The 22,267-nt window shown below is 48.8% G+C and overlaps 1 protein-coding gene across 1 annotated transcript in view; it reads left to right on the forward strand.

The window, feature by feature from the left end:
• Positions 1 to 22,267, forward strand: part of PKMYT1 (protein kinase, membrane associated tyrosine/threonine 1) — a 387,797-nt gene that overhangs the window by 107,096 nt on the left and 258,434 nt on the right. The gene's annotated exons all lie outside the window — the stretch shown is intronic.

Here is a 22,267-nt window from a genome sequence, read left to right on the forward strand (position 1 = left end):
CTCTTGCAAAGAAGAAACAGCCAGAGGGAACCCGGGCCCATTCCAGCAATGCAAAATGTTCAACCTTTGCTTTAGCCATAGGTTCCCATGTTTCGTCTATGTAGGGCCATGACATGGGCTTCTTTTCTGTTCTGGTATATCTCACCTTGCAACATTCACCCTTCCATGTATTGTGCTGCTGTTTACCGTGCGGTGAGGTTCCCACCTAACGTTTGTTTTTACTTTTTTTTGTGTTAAGTGCCACCTCTTCTCTTTTTACAGCTAGAGAGGTTTGTTTAGTAGTACAGCATTGTGGGATGGGGCAAGCCACCACCCAGCTATTTCTGCCTCTGCAACCCTTCTTTCTTATTTGTGTTTCCTTTCGTTTTGCCATGATATACCGGAGTTCTTTCTATAACCCTGGTTTTTCTCTTTATGGGAATGGAGTGCCCCCTGTGTCTTCCCCCGCCCTTTTTACTGTTTTACCTGGCATTTCATTGCCTTCCTCTATAGCGCTGTTTTAAAATGCCCGGCTTTGCTCTGTCGCGGCTGGAAGGCCACAAACCCTTCTCTTCACACCATTGCGAAGTCTTGTTGCTTGTACTTCTAAATGAGTAAGGATGTGTATTTGGCCCGCCCTGTCCGCCAGGATATCTTCTTCTGCCAGTCCTTCATACCCATAGAAAGGTTAGCAATCTGCAGGTAGAAGGGTCCATCAAAGGAAAAAGTTACTTGCCTTCAGAATATTCTGCTGAATACCCGATCTACATGCAGATTCTTCACCGATTCGACCCACCAACCCTTTTTTAATGAAGGTGATATGCCTTTTTAATAAGGTTTCAAATAGCCCTCCTGAACTGTACTGCTTCAGATGATGTCTTTCCCTCACCTCTCTGCCTTTAAGTTAATGGAAAAATTAGATGGAGTTGATGTGAGGGTGCCAGGGTGGGTGGTATATGGCTCCAGTGACATCACCATGACGTTGTTTCTGGTGTTGAGATGGAGCAAGTGCCCCTACTGGCACAGGATGGTTATATCGGAAGCATCTGAATGCCGACTGGCACCTGGGATACTCAAATGGTTCGAAATCTGCATGTAGATGGTGTGTTAACCAGAAAGATCGTATTATTGAAGGTAAGAAACATTTTCTTAAGCTAAAACCCACAGACACAAACCGATGGTTGATATTTCCCCCCCCCCCCTGCCCCCCCCGCCCCCCCCCCCCCCCCCCCCCCCCCCCCTCCCACAAGGGTCATGTTTAACATCTCACATACCATCATGAAATTGAACATTTTTAGGAAATTTTTAGTGATTTATTGCAATAAAAACAACTTGCAGCATATCAGTTTTCGGAACATAATCCTTTAACATGAGCGCGTTGCGGTTCCCATGAGGTTCACAAACAAGTATGCAAGTATTACTAGTAATATTTCTGGAAGCATCTATAGATCTATTCCTCAGTGTTGGTATAGTTGTCCATAGCATTGGAAATTTAATGAGGATTTATGGAAGCTGGCCGTAGATGTTTTTAGGGTCAAGTCAGCCCTAGTGCATGCCTCTTGTTGGCGAGGCACTCTTGTATACAGAAAAGGTCTTGGAGCCCACCCATTGTTTACCATTAGTTGGCTTGTGTGACACTCTTCTTTACAGCATCGTAATTCATCAAGGCAAGCCTAACACAGCCTTTCCTTTCTGTGGAGCAGGAAATAAGCACTGATTGATGCAACTTAATCAGTGCCCTTACCGCTGCTCCCGACGTGTTTAACTTTTAGTGCCCTGTAAACAGAAGGGGTGGACTGGTAAAAAGTACCCAGCAGGACAAAGAACAAAATTGGAAAGATTTATTTTTTATAGGTAACTTTCTTTTATTTTGCCATTTTTTTTTCTCACTTTGCACTCCTTTATTTAGTTTTTAGGTTTTGCCTGGCGAAAGATGCGCTCTGCGCATCTTTTTCGCGCAGGCGAAAACCTAATGATTATAGTAGGGGAGACGGGAACGGCCCCCGTCTTCCATTGGCTAGCTCCATAAATGGAGGCTAGCCATTGGAAGACGGGCCTGTCCGTCAATGCCGGACCAGATTCGGGGGCGTTCCCGAGAATTTTTGGCTTTTGGCTACGTCGCGCTACGTCAGCCGAAAGCCAATTCTCGAACGCCCCAGAATCTGGTCAGCACATCAGCGGGCTGAGCACGTCCACAGCAGACGGCGAGCCGGCGTGTCCTCGCAGCCCCCAGAGACAATGGCAGCGCGTGTGCACGCACAACAGCACTGCAGAATCAGGCTGCGCACCTCCAACCGGACAACTGGGAAAATGGCAAACGAGTTCAAGCGGAAAGAGCTGTTTAAGACCACTACGTACAGAGCAACGTAGCTGGCAAGTACTGCAGAGAGCTGCTAGGAACTCCGTGGTATCTGGGGGGGGGGGGGAGACAGTCATCAGTCCTCAGCCGAAGAGCTCATCAGTCGTCGTGGAGCTGGGGCGTCTCCGCCACACCGTGCAGCCGAGGAGGGGCCCTGTCTAGGGATTACTACAGGCAGCAGATGGAGCGTGGGAAGAACTGCAGTGGAGCCGAAGGGGAATGGTGAAGCTGCGGGACTGGAAGAGGCAGGATGCTTAGGGGGTGCAGGCGATGCTTTGTAAACTAGCACGGATGCAGTGTGCGGCTTCCCCTGCAGAGATGACGTGAAAACCTGCATTCACATGCTCTCCATAACCGAGAGCTCATCTTTCATGCTGCGTGCAAAGATGAAGGCGAGGCTCCAAAGGGCAGGAGGCTTAGAAGCATCGGTGCTGTGTACCAGGTTCTCCTCCAGCCCCGTCCCGAGCTCTTTCCTGTTTCATATTCTGTTCAAAGATGATAAATATGGCAGCTCGCAGTTTAGCTGCAACGAATTAAACCTAGCACTTTCACCTATCCTCTTCTGACCTCCATGCGGGCACAATGACCCCGAGTGGCTTCAGCAGAAGTAACCAACCGCATCTCTGGGCAGTACAGCTCAGACCAGATCCCTATCCATCCACACACCTGGCAGCCTTACTTCGACCCATCCGTTAGGCAATGCTATACAGCCCAAGTCTTCAGCCCGGGTTGACATCTGAGAGAAGTCTTAGCAGTCCAGATGCAGTTCACCCAGTGCTCTGGGCCACCGGGAAATGATTCAATTTAAGTCAGAATACCTACAAAACTAAGAATTCAACAGCTGCTGTCGCAACTCTGTGCTTGATCACTGGAGGTGACGAGCGATACTGGGCACAAGTCAAAGGGTCACCTACCTATACCAACTGACCAAGTTGCAAGCATACACCACGATTCAGCCAACAACTGTCCAATTCAGTCTCTGGCCTGCACACACCTTTTGTGTTCCCCTGTACACCAGAACACCACCACCCAACCAAAACAAATCACACACGCTCTACCACATCACCACTATCTCAATTCACTTACCCAACGTAAGCCACACGACAGCCTCCTCGTTGAGCCACCACGTCACCCTCATCATGCTTGTGTATCCTCACAGCTCACCAACCTCACACATCATTCCTTCCACAATACCACTGACTCAGATTTATATGTGGCTATCACCCCCTCAGGAGTATCATTACACCTACAAACTCCAACACTCAAGGTCTCTCAGTCCTGCATCTTTATATATCACATTACCAAGGTGCCTCTCATTCTGTCTAATGAACGCCAGATCTACATGCAGCACTATAATGGCCAAATTGATTCCTGCGCTTGCATTAGGATGCCCTGTTTCTGTGCGATGCCAGATTTTTTTTATTGCGCTTTAATCGTGGGGCTGAGAGTCAGCTGAGCACAAGCATGTGTTCGTGTCAACTCTAGATTTAGTGAGAGCATGAAGGTCCGTTACGATAAGGGGGCTCTCAGTGTGTGGGGGGGCTCTCAGTGTGTGGGGGGGGGCTCTGTGTGTGGGGGGGGGCTCTCAGTGTGTGGGGGGGGGCTCTCAGTGTGTGGGGGAGGCTCGCAGTGTGTGTGGAGGGAGCTCGCAGTGTGTGTGGAGGGAGCTCGCAGTGTGTGTGGAGGGAGCTCGCAGTGTGTGGGGGGCTCGCAGTGTGTGGGGGGGGCTCTCTGTAGGTGTTTGTGGGTGTCATTTGCGAAAGATAAAGCTAGTGGCATTGCAAATGACAATGCCATTTATTTATGTAAAAAAAAAACATAAATAAAAATGTCAAGAGCATTGCCAATAGCTCAAACTTTAACAAAGGCAAAACCATTGCATTGTAAATGCTTGTTAATCTTGGACTCTGTTCTCAAAAGATGAGGATTATGTTATTGCAAAGCAACATTGTTCCTCCTTATGTGTATTTTCTGAAATGATGCTTTAACGCATAATCGTGCAACACACCCCAATCCACCCCACTCCAATCCATGCCAGACTACCCCACCTCACCCCACACCAATTCGTCCTACTCAATCCATTCCACCCCAGACTATCAAATCCATCCCACTCCAATCCACCCCACTCCAATCTAAATACCTCTCCGCAACCCAATCCACTCAAAAATGTGCACACCCTATCCCACTCCACTCCAATCTAAAATAATCTGCTCAACTCCAGCCCAAAACAGTCTGCCCCACTCCAACCCATCTGCCCCACTCCAGTCCAGAATAATTTGCCACACTTCTATCCAAAACATTCTGCCTTACTCTAATCCAATACAGTGTGCTCACCACAATCCGCCCCACTCCAATCTGCCTCACTCAACAAAATCCACCCACTCATCTCATTTCACCCTACTCCAATCCATCCCAGCCCAATCCAGTCTACCCCCTCACTCAAATACAATCCACCCCACTCCTATCCAAAACAATCTGCCCCACTTCAATCCAGAACAATGTGCCTCACTCCAGTTGGCCCACTCCACTCCACTCCAAAACAATCTGCCCGACTCCAATCCAATCCACACCTCTCCAATCCAACGCTCTCCAAACCAATCCAACCCACACCACACAATCCAGTTTACCCCAATCCAGCCAAATCCAATCTACCTCACTGAAATCCACCCACCCCACCTCAGTCCACCCCTGCAATCAATTCCATTATACACCAATCCATCCAACACCAATCCACCCATTTTCATTCCACCCACTCTACTCCAATCGACCCACTCTACTTCATTCCACCCCACTGTAATCCAATCCAATCCACCCCACTCCAGTTTAGTCGACTCCACTAAGTCCAATCCATCCATCCGTCCACCACACTCCCATTACAATCCATCCCTCTCTGCGACATGGTCTACCACTGAAACTGAACTCTACTCCACTCTCCTCAACTCTGACACTCTAATCCCCCCCCCCCCCCTACTCCCCTCAACGACACTGTACTCCAACAAATCCAGTCTAGGACACTACTCCCCTCCCCAGCTCCACTCTAAGACATTCCACACCACTAACTTTTAGCCATGCTTAGCAGCTGCCACACTTTTGTACAACATGGCAAAATCATGTTACCAAAGTGGATAGCTCTTGTATAGGCGAGACCTATTGGCTTTGACAATGCTTGTTTAAAGTTAATTTTCATCATAATATAATTGCCATAGCATTACATTCATCGGTTATGTAACTGTACCTATCATCTGTACTTAACAATAAACAAGGTCGGTAAACCAAATCAAAACAATCTGTTTGAGGCATGTAATTAATACAGAACTATTTTCATATGTAGTGCAGTAGTATTGCATCTCAAAATATTTTCTTGTCAGATGCCAGGTTTTGGAAACTGCTTATTTCTAATGGGGCCTTTAGGATAAGGTCTTACAGTTGTTGTTGTATGGGGCTGTATGACAACCACATAGACGCATGTTAATGTTATCAATACTTGGTGATCTGAGGGGACGGACCAGATGGCACTGGTTTACTGTAAAGGTTAGTGATCCAAATATGTGTTGTGCTCCAACCCACAATTCCTGTCCGTGGTCCCTGGCATACTTCACGAGGTTCTTATGCCATCAGGCCCAATAGGATCATGTTCCAGTTAGCCATTGTTGCACCACCCTCTGCTCGGTTTTGAAAATTATGTATCACAGTGCTCTTCTGTTATTTTAGAAATTTGGATCACCATTTGTGGATCTGCGGTGAGGAAGATGCTCTCCAGTACATTGCTACACTCTTTTTTAGCAAAGAAGTGTACTAGACCTGCGCATTTAGAGGCAAGCTTTAGGCTTGTAAAATAAAGTACACTTCATGACTGTTGATTTGTGATGCTTTTAGTAATTGTGTTTATTAACTTCATATCTGTGATCAAGACCATAGCTTATACATGATGATTGCACCAGCGCTCTGCGTCTCAGACACATGTCTGGTACCGCAGGGTGTATCTGTGTAGGGGTGGTGTCCATGTAGCCTAGCTTGCATTAACTAATTCTGATGTATGATATTACAGTAGTTTAATTTAAGTCTGGAGTTTCTGGAAACGTTACCCGCAAATTCCCAGACCTTATTCCATTCACGGTTGGTGGGCACCCTTTCCAGGTCCTTGTCCTTTATCATTTTATGAGCTATTCATTTGGCATTGTTTGCATTGTATGATATCGTGATTTTTATAGCATTGGTTACTTTTCCAATTCCGAATGGCTTATTGTGTACTAAATGGGTTTTGTGGTTCATTCAAACCAGACTTTCATGTATGCCTCTTTGCACTTACTATAGAATGAAATGCCAGGAATTCTCACTTATATACATAATACAAGAGTGATTTCCTGAAAAGATGCGAGCGCAGCACTATCAAATACTTCACGAAATGTAATGCTCCTGCCTCTTTACTTTCGACTTTATCTGCCTAGACCTAGATTAGCTGGAGGCATATGCTGTTTTGGTTTGTAAAAGTCCACGTTGCCAACAATACTTAGCTGTGTCAGTGCATCTGTTACAGTGAGGGTGGTTAAAATTATTATTGATCTGTGCCTCTTGGGTAGATTCGTCTGTGGAAGGTTGTTTGAACTTTGTCTGCTCAGCAGTCAGTTCTCCTACCCATCCCTTTACTAATCGCGACTGTGCCAAAAAGTAGTATAACTCATAGTCTGAGGCATTTAACCTACACTCCGCAGTCAGTATCTGTAGTTTCTTCAATAGTCTTTCCTCTTCATATTAGACCGAGTAGTATAGAATTAAGGGACTTAAATATCGTATATAGGAGAGATCTGCCAGAAAAATGGCAGGTTCCTAGATCGTCGTGGTTATGCTCCCTTCTAAAACTTTGTATGTGCTGGGGGTTAAACCTGTACTACTAGGAGCGTAAAGGTAGTCTGTTCCTGAGAGAAGTACAGCATTAGAAGTTCCTGACTGTTCTGAGAGGAAAGATTGATTAGTAATGAGCACGATATTTTTATTCAGTTGCAGGCTAGACAGGTCACTGAATTGGTCCAACTCCTGTATAACCAGCCCAGGTCAGCATTGAGCATTGCCATCCCTTCGGTAAACCAGCACATAATCCCCAAATTATAGAGGTAGAGTGTATGTAATTTTATGATGTCTTATGTCGCTAGTAAGATGTTTTTTACTGAATAGTACAGCCAGTGGGTCCATTACAAGTGCAAATAGCAAATACTACTGTCGAGATCCACTATGTGCTGGCCTAGAGTGTGATATGATCTTACCCATCCTCACCTTAACAATAGCGACTGTACTGGACTATAATAGACTAAAGTCTGACCCCTAACTTCATATCCCTCAGGATAATGTGCAAGTATACTAATCCATTCATTTGAAAGCTTTTTCCATATGTATTGAGGCAAGTGCTGGCAAAGTGCCGGTGTTTTTGAGCTTCTCGTTCTTTGTAGTGACACAAAGGCAATCCAGCTTTAACTAAATGCAGTTTACAAGCCTTTATTTACTCTGTGTATTCGCTCATGCCTGCATTCCGAATCTAACTGTTACCAATCATCTGTTAGTGATTTAGTTTTCATGTTTAAGATTGCTCCTACCTAGGTTTTTGTTTTTAGACCTATACCCCAGATATCTACATTTAATGCCTCCCATTCTGTCAATGTATTTTCTGTCGATCTGACATTAACTAGTTTACGATCATGACCTTTTGTAGGTCACTTCTGAATGCCCCTTCCTGTAGAGAGATTGCTTGCATCCTCAAGGTTGGGATTGTTTGTTTCACAGCTTTTAAGTGGCCTTTTCTACCAGATCAGTGGTTTTAGAAGTAGGTTAACATCTAATTGCCGACTTAGCCATCTGTTCGTAAACGAATTGCAGCCTAAATATCCACCACAGGTCAGTACTCCCACACTGAGCATTTTGTTTGAAAGGCATTAGAGTTTATCTGGGTGTTAGGGTTGAACATGGAAAGAGAGGGGGTGTGAGCAAGGTGCCTCAGCCAGAAACAGGGTTGTTATCTAAGTGGCATGTTACAGTTGACTGTTGCAGGGTCTTGAACTCCTTCGTATATTTTTTTTATGGGGTGCAAGACGTTCGGCCCACCTTCCACTAGCCCTCTGGACTTAAGCTGATGCTTTACAATAGTGCCCTCTAGATAGGAATCTTCCAATTTTTGCTTGGCAGCCCTCAGTTTCTGCTCACCACTGTTATTAGTGACTGCGTATCAAGTTGTTTGTCACCTCTTTCCTCCTTGCTGACTGAAATGGTGTCCCAACACTGTTGGTTTCAGGGTGGCTCGGGCCCTGCCCCACGAGGCTTGCTCAACTGCCCATGCCTTTGTCCCCAGCTGCATTGATGATTTTAGATCTCTCCAAGTGGTTGGGTCACGCCACTCTCCTCTTCTTGGGTCCTCCATTTTGGCAGTGATCAGGTTGGCAGGCCAGGCATCTGAAAAGGCTAAACGATGTCACTTACTCCAAAGCGTAGTCCCATCTGGGTTCTGTGCACACTAGGCCCAACGAAACCCTCCCGCCTATGTGGGAGATTGGGGAAGCTCACTAGGCCCATCTCTTTGTGTTGTCCCCATAGGTAGTCATCCCAAGTCTTGGATCATGCAAGCACCATTGTGACTGGCCTTTGGTATAAGCAAGAGCTTATGGGGCTCTGGATATTCCAACACATTGAGTGCGTCCGAGAGCTGCCATCTGCCACCAGGAGGACAGTGCTGATAGTCTCAGCTGCAAGGTATTGCTAATTAGAGGGATTGTTTGCTGTGCAGAATTCAAAATGTCATCAGGGTGTCGGACGTATCATTCGCGTTCATAGTAAATGCTAGTGTTCAGCCATCTTGTTAGCCATGCCCCTGGGTGATGGTCTTAGAGATGATGCGCTACTCCCATTGAGGTAACGCTCTCCCTCAGTGCAAAACCCACAGTAGCCCCGAGTAGGTTGATAAACAGCTTGCCACATAGTTTATTTGCAAACCTCTTAACACAAGGTTGAAGGCAACTATTTGATCATCAACGGGCCTCTCTACAAACTGCCATCCACAAAGTCTTCTGCATTAGCAACTTCCTCATAAACTTTGTTGATGATCCCTTTCAAGTTTTTTTTTTTTTAACCTTTATTGCACTTTATCATTTTACACAGCTTTTGGCCTGCAACCCAGGGGGCCGGCCGCAACAGTATTAAAACAAGTATAAATCGATAGGATAGCACCGCATACCGGCCGCCATGCTCGGTGTTTGGCTATTTCGCAACACTATGAAGGTGCATAAGTCGCAGTAGCGTGCTGATCTATTTAGGTTTGGTTTTCTGTTTGATAACATTAAACAACATAACAATTAAGAAACCACATTTAGGTCATCAGGAGGATAAGTAAGTAGCACTAACTGTGTCTGGTAGTGTTCCCGTCAATGAAATCAGTACTAACACTCCTAGCGTCGGCCGCGGCCGCTTTGTCTGTGAAGGAGTTTGGGTATGTGTGTATGGTCCTTCTGGGGCTTCGCACTGTCGGTCCCACCATCTTCTACCTGCCGATTCCCAATCCCTCCCTACCCGTGGCACCTCTCCCACTTCTAGGTTCCTTTAGTCGTCCTCCCCTTCATCTGATGTTAGTGCGTCTTCCTCCGGTAAGGGTTCACAAATCTCCCCCCGTACACATTCCATGGGGTCCATATCTTGTTCCATTTCCTTGGACAAGCCCGGCCTGCATACACCGCCCTTTCTGTTATCATCACCCTGCCCATATTCATACACCATTGTGTTTTCGTTGGCACCTCTACAGCCCCCCATTTCTGCGCTATATCCCTTTTGGCGATTATTATACCTAAGGTAACCCATTGCTGGCCTTGTCTGGACAAATCGTTGGGTCCCCATACATTCAGTAAGCAGTTTCGCGGCTCTGGGACCAGTGAGGTCCCCACCGTCTGTGATATTGTGCGCATTACCCGCCTCCAGTATTCCTGAATGCGTGGGCATTCCCATATCGTGTGGAAGAACGTGCCCTCCTCACCACATCCACGAAGACAGTATGGGTGTTGTGCACGGTGTATGAGGTGTAACGTCGTTCTTGTATAGTATACCCTGTGTAGAATTTTTAGTTGTACAAGTCGGAATTTAGCAGAGATGCCGACTTCTCTAGGCGACGCCAGTGCTGCATTCCATTCAGTTTCGTCCATAGCTTCTACGTCTCCCTCCCATTTGTCTTTCAGTTTAAGCATGGGGTCTGGCAAGTTATTAATTAACGTACGGTACACGAGGGAAGTTGCTCGTTCCGGCATGAAGTCCGTAAGAAGGCGATCCTCAAGCGGAGAGGGCTCTGGGAATATGTCTCGGGGGGGGTAATGGCAGTGAGCAATGCGTGCCGAATCTGAACATACCTGAACAATTCCCGTGTTCCCAGTTCGTATTGCTCCCTCAGCTGATCAAAGGGGACCACCGCGCCTCTCTCCCATAAGTCTCCCACCGTAGATATCCCTATGGTGTCCCAGTGGGAGAAGCCCTTGCTATGTCTCAGGTTTCCCAGAGCCCGAGAGTCCCACAGTGAAGTGAGTTTGGTTATTCTTCCTTTCCAGCCCAGGGCTGCCAGTGCTGTGTGCCACAGTGCTGCGGTAAGTCTCGTGGGTCCCACCAGTTTGTGTACTCTTCGCTGGTCATATAAAGGGGCCATTAGGGTGTTGGTGCCGAAGTGCGCCCTGTCCGATTGAAATGCCGGGTCGTCTTGGGGAGCATGAAGCCATTGATTTATGGGTTTCAACTGCGCTGCCCAGTAATATAGTTTCAAATTCGGCATTGCGATCCCCCCCATCATACCAACCCCTATGCATTTTAGCCTGTGCAATGCGTGCCGGACGATTACTCCATAGAAGACCTGCCACCAACGCCGATACTTTCCTGAAGTATCCTGGTGTCACCGGGTACGGCATATTTTCTAGAATGTATAAAAAACTGGGCAGTGACATCATCTTATAAAGTGCTGCTTTACCCAGCATCGTTGGGGGCAGCCCTGCCCAATATGTAACGGCTGTTTAAGCCGTTCCATGGGTGGCATCACATTTTTCTGGGCAAATTCCAATGGATCCATGGTGACATGGACGCCCAAATATTTAAAGGAGGAGCAGGCTGCCTTTAAGGGGCAGTCTGCGTTTAACGCCGGAACTGGGCCCTTCAAAACAAATAGCTCCGATTTAGTCCAATTCAGCGTGTATCCCGAGACTTTCCCGAGTTCATCACAGAGGGCCAAGAGCGCTGGAACACCACGTTAAGGATCTGTTAGATACACCAGCATATCGTCCGCATACAGTGAGAGGCGGTCCTCCCATCCCTCTGCCCATTATATCCCTTTCAGCAGTGGAGTAGACCGTATCAGGTTCGCTAAGGGTTCTAAGGCGATTGCGAAGAGCAACTGCGACAGGGGGCAACCTTGGCGGGTGCCTCTCCAACGGGAATGTTCGTGAAATGTGGCCATTTGCTATCACATGTGCTGCTGGTTTAGTATAGAGCAGTCTGACCCATGCTACGAACTTGGGCCCGAAACCCAAATGTGCCAGGACCTCAAACAGGTAATTCCACTCCACTAAAATCGAAAGCCATCTTTGCATCAAGTGCCAATATGACCGCCGGTTCGGGGATTGATCCCGCCCTTGCCAACACTCCGTGCACCCTGCGTAAATTCATTGCCGTATTTCTGTGTGGCATGAACCCGGATTGATCGGGATGTATGAGGTCAGGCAGGTGCGCCATCAGCCGGGTAGCCAGGAGTTTGGCCAATATTTTAACTTCCGCGTTAAGCAGAGAAATAGGGCGGTAGGAAGTGCAATCCTCCGGTGGTTTCCCAGGTTTGGGGATTGCGACGATGGTCGCTACTCTTTGATCATGAGGAAGTTCGCCCTTTCCCAAACAGTCTTTGTACATAGCAAGTAAGTGTTCGCTTAGTCTCTCCGGTGTGGCCTGGTACCACTCTATCGGGATGCAGTTGGGTCCAAGTGCCTTACCGGGCTTTATCGCTCGTATGGCCATTTGTATTTCCTCCGTAGTTAAGTCGGCTTCCAATTCCGCCGACATCTCCGGTTGCAACGTCGGTGTTTGGATAGATTCTAGTGCCGCACTGGCCATGTCAGCAGATACCTCCCTGTCTGGTGTGTGCGCCTCCTCAAAGTGCTCTGCAAGTGTCTCCACTATTAGTTCGGGGCTCGTGTGAACTATCCCTTGCCTGTCTTTCACTCGTTGGATACCTCTAGAGCTTCCCCCCCCTTTTTCTCCAGCCAGGCCAACATCTTACCCGCCTTGTCCCCTATATCATAGATTCTGTGCTGTGTCAGTAATTTGCCCCCTCACCTGGTGACGTAAATGTTCCGTGTATAGTTGTTGTTGGATGTGTAAGGCATGGGGCGTGTCAGGCCCGGGGTGTGCCTCGTGTGCTACTGTCGCATCTCGCAGTGCCAACTCCAGTCCAGCCAGTTCAATTGCTTTTTCCCTTTTATAACCCGTGATCGAAGCAATGGCCTGGCCCCTGAGCACCGTCTTATATGCCTACCACAAAATCGCTGCGGATTGCACCGACGTGCCATTCTCCGCAAAGTAGTGTGTCGTTGCCGTCTTGAGTGCCTTCCTGACCTTGGGGACCTTGAGGTATGTGGCCTGTATGGGATAAATTCGTCTACGTGATTTTTCTTGGGTGGAGATTGTCAGGGTGACCGGTGAGTGGTCCGATATGCCTCTAGGATGAATGTCTACGTGCTGTATAACATCTCACTCTGGTAGGGTTAAGAGGAAATCACCTAGTGCCGGAAGCATGACCGAGTGAAGTGCCGGGGGGGATGTACACCGAAACCACATTGATGAGTCGCCCCTCCCATTGTCCCTGCAGGGCCGCAAAGCACCCCTGTCCGTCAATCTTTGTGCCCATTGGTATGAATTGTGAGGATTTCTTGATTAAAATGCCAGTTCCTCGAGAGCCAGAGGTGAATTTGGAATGTACTACCATTTTATAACCTCTCCTGTCAAGAGCCTTCGTTGCCCCTCCCATTAAGAATGTCTCTTGGAGAAGTGCTAGGATTGGCCCTTGTCTTTTCAGTGCAGTAAGGACCAGTCCGCCCTTTACCTTATCCCCCAGCCCTCTCACATTCCATGTCAGCATGCCGAGTGGTGTACCCTGTGTCCTCGGCACCGCCCCTTTCCGACATTCAAGCAGTGCAAATGTCCATTTGTACATTGTGACCCTATTTGTGGTTTTCTAACCACTACTAAACAACCCCCGCTGTCCCCCCCCCCCACTCCCCCCCCCCCCCCTCCCTGCCTCCCTGCTTAACGGACCTTCAACTGCCCGCCTCCCCAACTGAGCAGAGCGCTTAACCCATCCCTCAACCAAAGTACTTGCGTGTAGGGGGAGAGTGTCTCCCCGGGCAGGCGGCATCCCTGCACTCTTCCGGGTGTCCCAGGCCAGCGTCCAACCGCAACCAGCATGCAAAAGAAGTCCAGTAAAAGAATCTGCGTCCAATACTGCACCGGGTGCTCCGGGTTATTCTCCTCCCATCTGCCTCAGTGTGGACCTGCGTCGGTGACCTTTCTGTGCCTCCTCTGCCTGATGTATGTGACCCGGCCTGGCTATTGTCACGGTGTCCGTTGTTTGATCTATGTGATCTTCGGGGAGGTCCTGCAGTACGCCAACCCTCGACAGTCCCTGGCCGCATCGGCAACGACCCGCAGCCGGGCCGGGAACAGCATTGAGTAGGGCAGTTCTTTTTCTCGCAGCGTCTTTTTTACCTCAAGGAACGTCCTTCTTTTCCGTGAAACTTCCGCAGTGTAATCTGGGAAAAATTTTATCTTGGAGTTCTGAATTTGTATGACCGGTGCCACCCTAGCCGCCTGTAGAATGGCGTCTCGATCCCGAAAGTTGAAAAGCCTTGCTAGTATTGGCCTCGGGGGCGCCCCTGGCTTCGCTTACCTCCGGGTACTCTATGGGCCCTTTCCACAGAAAAGAAGCGTGAGAGACCCTTGGGATTGAGCTGTTTTTTAATCAAGTCTTCTACAAAAAGGTCCATAGCTCCTGTAGTTTTCGACTCCGGAACCCCCAGTATTCGGACGTTGTTCCGTCGAGAGCGCACTTCCTGATCAGCTTCTCCCTGAGAGATTTGTTCTCGGCTTGCATTTTCTCCATCTCCACTTGTAGGTCCGAAACGTCCTCCACCAGGGACTTAGTCACCACCTCCACTTGTTTTACCCTTTCATCCATTTTTTGGAAGTCCGCACGTATCAAGGTTACTTGCGTCGCCGTTTTATTTTTATTATTTATTGATTTTATTTATTTAGAATTTTATATAGCGCGTAGTTACCCTCAGGCATCCCAGCGCTTGTCCAGGCAACACCAATATCCGCAGAGCCAGATCAGATACATCACATGGGGAATAAGTGTGTTTTCAGAAGCTTCCGAAACAGAGTACCGAACTCTAAGCGCATCTTCAGCGGAAGCGCGTTCCAGAGAGTGGCTGTGTGGACCGAAAATCTGCTACCACCAGTACGGGCTTTAAGAACCCTGGGAACCTGAAGCAGATGTTTCTGATCAGAGCGCAAAGCTCTGTTAGTTTTATAAGGCACCACTAACTTCCTTAGAATGGAAGGTCCTTTCCCCATGAGGATTCTATGTGCTGTACAGAGAGCTTTAAATTTAACCCTCTCCCGCACTGGAAGCCAGTGCAGTGACTTCAGGGCAGGTTTAGCTGACTGTCTCCTTGGCACGTTCGTCAGCATCCTAGCCGCGGCGTTTTGGACCCGCTGAAGCTTGCTGAAAGTTGCTTCAGGGGCGCCAAGGAAAATAGCGTTACAATAGTCGAGCCTTGAGATAATCAGGCCCTGAATGAGTAGCTTCCTCGATGTCAAAGGGAGGAGAGGCAAGACTTTACGAGCTGACCGGAGGAGCCCAAAACAGACCCCTGCCGTTTTCTTAGCCTGAGTCTTGAAAGAGAGGTCGTGCTCTAACCAAACCCCTAAGCTCTTGATCTCCTGCTTGGGGCTGGGAAACTCGCCCAGGCAGCTGGGCCAGATGGTCGAAGGGAGTGAAGGAGTCTTGTGCCCTAGCAACATTATTTCGGTCTTAGAACTGTTTAATTTAAGCGCCGATTCGCACATCCAGGTGTGCACTTTGGCCAAACATAGGCGCAGCGAATCCGGGTTCTTCACAAATTGGGACAGTGCGAACACCAGCTGAGTATCCTCAGCATAGCTGACGATTTTTATCCCAAATGGGGCAACCACATCCTCCAGGGGGGCCATATAAACATTAAACAGCGTGGGGCTTAAAGAAGAGCCCTGTGGCACCCCACACTGGAGGGGGATAGATGTTGACCGTTCACTACCTTCCCAGACCTGATCGGTCCGGCCACACAAAAATTACCGAAGCCACTGCAGCGCCAGACCTGCCACCCCCACATTGGACAGCCGTTGGATCAACACTTGGTGGTTAACGGTGTCAAAAGCCGCACTGAGGTCCAGGAGGATCACTGCCACTGACCCTCCTGAATCCAAAATGCTCCTGGCTTCCTCAACGACTGCCAATAGGGCGGTGTCTGTACCCTGCCTGGCCGAAAACCCGTTTGTGACTCTCGTAACAGCCCGTTGGACTCTAGAAAGTCTGACAGTCGATGATTAACCAGTCTTTCTGCGATCTTACCAAGTCCGGGCAGCAGAGAAATAGGCCTGAAGTTTGCCAAATCCGATGAATCCAGATTAGGTTTCTTCAGGAGAGCCTTTACCACTGCTCTTTTCCAGCTCGGCGGCACCACACCCTGGGCAAGGGAAGTATTAATCAAGTTTGTAACAGGGGCCGCAATAACAGATGCCACCTGTTTCAGAAACCTCATTGGGGCCGGATCCCCAGGAGAACCACTCTTCATGGACCCCAGCTCCTTCATGACTTCTGCAATAGACATTGGGCCAAAAGTGTCCAGTAGGACACGATCTCCTCCTACCTGATTGCCCAGGTCTGCGCTCTGCGCAACCTGAGGCAGCGAGCTTTTGATGTTCTCTATTTTCAGCTGGAAGTACTGCGCCAACTCCCTGCATTTCTCAGCTGGGTTATCCTGGATCAGCGGAGGTTCAGGAATTTTAAGGAGCTCCTTTACCACTTTAAAAGTCTCTCTAGAGGAGTTGGAGGAACTTTTTATTCTTTCCTCGAAAAATTGGGCCTTAGTACAACGAAGGGCGTTTTTATATGCTCTGATAGCCGCGCGATAGTCATCCCCCAGTCTTTCCTCCAAGTCCTCTCCAACTTCGTACATCCTTTCCTAAGGATTCGCAGTTCCGGTGAGTACCAAGGGGCAGACCCCGTTCTCTTACCCCTCTTTGCCACTCTCTTTTCCGGGAGGATGGCGTCCAGGGAATTGGTTACCCACAGGTCAAAATCCGCATCAGCTACAACCGAGGCTAAAGGAGGGCACGAGCTCTCAAGTTTAGTGATCCAGTTATCCACTGATAGCCTGGACCAGGCTCTTTCCAAGGTATAAACCCTCGGAGAAGGGACGGTTCTTGGGTCAACCTGTAAGATTACCGGGACCAAGAAATGGTCTGACCACGGTAAAAGACAAGCGGGCAGGGCCCTAAGGTACGGGACATTCACGAAAATGGGGTCAAGAAGGTGGCCCTTAGTGTGCGAGGCTCCTAGGTTGCTAAGACTAAGATCGTATGCACTTAGATCACACTGTAGATCTGCAGCTACTAAGTCCGCCGGGTCATTGAAGTGCAAGTTCAGGTCCCCCAACACTATAAAATTAGTCGTGGAAGAGGCCAGCAGCTTGACTGTTTCCATTAGGGAGCTAACAAAGCTACCCATTCCCCCTGGAGGTCGGTATATCAGCACGCCTGATACCGTTACCGTAGGGGATGTCCGCAGTGAGAACTGGCAGCTCTCACAGTCCTGAATTTCACCATTCTGTGCCCTGCACACAAACATGTTTCTATATATAATGGCAATGCCGCCCCCACGCCCCACCGGTCTATCCAGGTGGTATATAAGAAAACCTGGGGGGAGGGCTCAAACTATATCCGCACCTGAACTGGCTGTAATCCAAGTTTCCGTTAGAAACAGGATGTCCAGATCATGGTCTTGTATCAAGAAGTTGATTTCAAGAGCATGGCACGGGAGGGATCTACAATTCAGCAGGGCTATCGACAGGGCGTTCTTTTCCTTGTCAGGTTGGAACAGCTGACAAGTCCTACACGTAGAGAAAGGTTTAGATCCTTTATGGATGTACTTACACGATGCGTTTTTAGGAGCGCGCAGCGACATGATGTCCGCTCGGGAGTATGTTATCCGTAGTTCTGGAGTTTGAACCAAGGGTACTGGCCCTAGGCCCGGACGGGCCCAAACGGGCTGGACTCTGGCATGACTCCGGCATGCTCACGCTGCGCGCAGACATGGCCGCTTTAAATAGATTCCTGGGTTCTCGCCGCCTAGCACGCTGCCCTGAATGGCGCCGCCGTGCAGAATTACCCCCAAGATGGCGCTGCCTAGTTAAAAACCGAGGAGAGAAGGACCCGCGAAATGCGGTGTGCAGACAATTATAGAGCAGGTAAGGGGCGCTAAAAACAGGGTAAATGTTAAACAATTATTAAATTAAATACAGAACAGGTCATTTAAAATTGTACACGAGTGAAGGCTGTAAGCCGTTGCCCCCACCGTCGCTTGCACCTGTGCCAGGGCACTCATCACGTCCTCCAACGTGGCTTTCTTCACCCCTTCGCTATCCACAGTTTTCTCTGTTGACTTGCGTTGGTCCACCGACGGGCGAGTCTGTTTGTCATATGCAAATTTATCCAGCTTGGCTTGTGTGGAATTATGTTTGGGTCCTCTGCCAGCCATGTTTGTGACCCAAAAGTTTTCCCGCCCTCGAGTGGTGTTTCGCTCTTCCAGGGGGAGGGGGGAGGGGGGGGGGGGGGGTTCCTCCCACACCCCGCCCGCTTGGTGTTCTGGCTGCTGTCCGGCTTCGTGCTCCTTCCCTAAAGTGCTGGGCGGTAAGCGCAGGTCGGAACCCGCTACCAATATCGGGTTGATGTGGCAAATGCGTGATCATGCCCCGGTAGGAGTCCTCTAAATGGCGTCCTGCACTAGATCGAGCTTTTCGCCGTGTGTTATAAGCGATGTGACGTGCCAAGATCACTGTTTTCTTGCCCGGCCTTCACAATTGTCAGTACGGTAAGCCAGAGTATTGTTATGGATATCACTGCACCACTGTGGCCCCTGACTCGCTCTCCCAGGCTGGCGTGTGGGCCAATCGATGGATTATCAAGATTCCGTGCAACGCTCCTTCAGGTTACAGTCCGTCTCCGGCCTCCGCTCACACCAGCTCAACCACTGCCACGCTATTCTCACAAATCTCCGTTGCACAGGAGCCTAAGTCTGCCTGGTCCCTTCACACGTGATTCGCTCCGCAGCCCCCCAGAGCCGTATTGTGCAATATTGGACCCGTTTGGCCTGTGCTGACGTGTTAGAGTGTGACCTCGCTGGAGCCTTCTGGGGGGGGGGGGGTAGGAGCCGCCTGCACTAGTTTGCGCTCCAGCCACCGCCGTGTCCACGATGCCCAAGATAGCCCGCCAAGGCGATTTGTTCTGGTGTTCAGTGGGGGCCTGTGTGCCACTCTCAGCCACGATCGCCTCTGTCCTCACGTTGTACACGCACCTGGGATGTCTACAGTGCGGCGCATCCAGCAACTGCCGTCACGCCATTAGGTTCGCCGCTGTTGCAGGAGGTGGCGGCGCCATTACTCGTGTTCCGGCAGCCGTTCCCCCTTCTAGCCGCCGCTTCCCGCCGTGTATTACCGCAGCGCGGTCTCCACCCATAGGTCGCTGGTGATATGCGTGGCTCCCTTCAGGTGCTTAACTGGCTATTGCAGCTTTTTTTTTTTCCTTACTGCGACCACTTCCGGCACTTGGTCCCCGCCGAGGCTTCACTTCCGCCCGGGCACCGCTGCTACTTCAGCCCGCTGCTCACTGAACGGCGCTAGGCCCCTGCAGTTGCGTTGTCTCTTTGCCGGTTCCTGGTGCTTCGCCGCCGTGAAATTGCTTCTGGAGTGGCCGCTCGGGCACATGACCCGGGGCACCTCTTCCGAGCAACGTCTTGTCCGGATATGTATGCGGATTGTTGCAGGAAGCCGCCTTACGCCAGGAGCCTCTCTATTCTGCTGCCGCCATTGTCGGCCGCTAGCCACGCCCCCTCTCCCTTTCAAGTTTGATGCAAAGATGTAGTCTGCAATATTATCTGTGACCCGCACATCAACAAAGGATTTGCTGTTGTCACCCACATCATTAAAAGACCGCAAGGTCTTCATTGATTGCCTCACTAATGTCAATGAGCCGTTGCTTGTCAATTTCAAGAAATACTTAATTGCTAGTTCAGTCATAATTTCATGTGCCATCTAAGCCATCAGAGGCTTTACAGGCAGGATCAACATGTTCTACTCTAGCAGTTACACAAGTGTCACCCATAAAGATCACCCCACAACCTCTAGCATAACTCCTTTAAGAGACTTATTCAGATGAAGTGGATCATGGCCAGGAGGTTAAAATCATTGACAATATAGAGGAACATAAGGATAATGGCAATGCAGGGCCTGAACAGAATGTTAATTTAATTCCATAGATCCAAGAAACTGTCTATTTTGAGTATCAATAATAGGAGGAAGGACTTGTTTTATGACCCTTTTTGGTCATATCAATGGAGCTGCTTGGTCCCATGATCCAATCTCTTGTCAAGCTCTCCCTCACAGAGGGTCTGGTGCCGCAGGAGTGGAAGGCGGCCCAGGTAAGACCTATTCGCAAGAGTTCCAATATTCCCTGGACAGAATTGTCGAATCTCTGGCCCATTTCTCTTCCGTATCTGAGCAAGCTAATGGAGAAGCATGTTAACATCCATCTGTTGAAATTTATCGAACAAACAGGAGGTTTAGATCATTCCCAGTCCGGTTTCTGGCCCAACTATAGCACTGAATCTGCACTTCTTTCTGTGACTGACAACATCAGAATGTCCCTGGATAAAGGGCATTCTATGATTCTGGTGCTGTTGGACCTGTCCGCGGCGTTCGACACGATCTCCCATGATATCATGCTCAGACGTTTGGAAGAGGTGGGGCTTGGGGGCTCTGCACTGTCATGGATGAGAAGCTTTCTATCTGGCCGTACGCAGAGTGTTAACGTTGGCTTGTTTCATTCTGCACCTCTGGAGCGGACTAAGGGGGTTCCCCAGGGCTCTTGCCTGAGCCTTACAATTCAACATTTATGTTGCCCCCCCTCGCCAGTCTCATGAGGTCATACGTGTTTATTCCTGTGTCGTATGCTGACGACACGCAGCTTTTTCCATTCAGTACGTTAACTATGGCGGTTCAACAGGCCTTCTCTGATAGCATGCGAGCTGTATCACAGTGGATGGCTTCTAACTTCTTGCAGTGTAATGTAGGGAAAACAGAGGTGATGGTTTTTGGGGAGGCCCCGCTGCTATGGACACCGGATTGGTGGCCATCAGATCTGGGCCCCGTCCCGGTTCCTAAGCAGGTAGTAAAGAACTTGGGTATCAGATTAGACCAAGGCCTAACTTTAAAAGAGCAAGTTAATCCGATAGCTGGCTCTTGTTTTCATGTCATTGGATTACTCAGAAGAGTGTTCCCACTACTTCCGGACTTTACCCGGAAAACATTGGTCCAGGCTTTAGTGCTTAGTCGCCTGGACTATTGCAATGGGCTACTGATTTCGGCTAATGACACCTCACTTGGCATACTTCAAGTGGTCCAAAATACAGCAGCAAGGCTAGTCCAGAATGCACCTCCCAGATCAACATTGCGCCCTCTTTTGGAAAAGCTCCACTGGCTGCCTATCAGCCAACGGATTAAATTCAAAACATAGTGTGTCATTCACAAAGCACTCCAACGCATGGGCCCCCCTTATCTGGCGGAGAAGTTTATCCCTTTATGTTCCAGTACGTGCTCTCTGTTCCAGTAACAAATTTCTTCTCCAAGTTCCCCCCATTAGGAGGGCAAGATTGGGAGGAAAGGCTCTTTCTTACCTTGGCCCTCGCCTTTGGAACGAACTTCCTTACACCCTCAGGTCATGTACAGAACACATTATATTTAGGAAATTGTTAAACTTTTTTGTTTCAAACTCTGTGACCATTCTAGGCCCATCAACTCTCCACTTCTGTTGTTCTGAGCGCAGAGGTACTCCTTCGGGAGTCAATTCTAGCGCTATATAAACCCATAAATAAATATCCCTGGCTGCTCCATGTGATAGCATCTTTACTGATACTCACGAACATTGAATATCTCTGCTTTCACAGAGGATTGCATGGCATTTTTTTTCCAATTGAAATGTCTCTTTAGAAAAAACCCTTTTAAAACGAAACCTTAACCATGCTTATCCAATTGATCAAGGATTGGTGTTAAGCTTTAAAAAGAAAAGGCAGCCTGCATAAGTATTGCAGTACTGAGGAGAGGCAGTGCCTTTACCTCATATTTGGATTTTAAACACAGGGAAAATAAAAGATCATGCCTAGTTAGGCTTGCATAGCCTCCCTGCTAAACATAAAGTAAAAACAGCACGCTTGTCTTTAGGACTCAAAACTGACCTAGGTATTCAGGAGGCACAGGAAGGTGAGATGTCTACAGCAGAATTAGTTTGTCTATAGCCAGTGCTGTCCGTCTAGCCATTCTCCTGATGCTCTGGCTGGAGGAAGGGATGTTCATCAATTCAGCAAAATATCGATGGCAGAGTACCATAATTATAAACAAACTAACCGTTTCTTCTCCATCATGGGATCTTTGCTGATTTATGTGAACCCCGATAAGACTATCATGCTTCCTCTGTAAAATTGCTATTGTGAGTTTCACCAGAAGGATTAAGCAATATTCACAGCAACCTAAGCAAGCACAGGGTTACCGACCTTCTTTCTGAACCACC

The sequence above is a fragment of the Lissotriton vulgaris genome, chromosome 7 (genome assembly GCF_964263255.1).
Source record: "Lissotriton vulgaris chromosome 7, aLisVul1.2, whole genome shotgun sequence".
NCBI classification, from domain to species: domain Eukaryota; kingdom Metazoa; phylum Chordata; class Amphibia; order Caudata; family Salamandridae; genus Lissotriton; species Lissotriton vulgaris.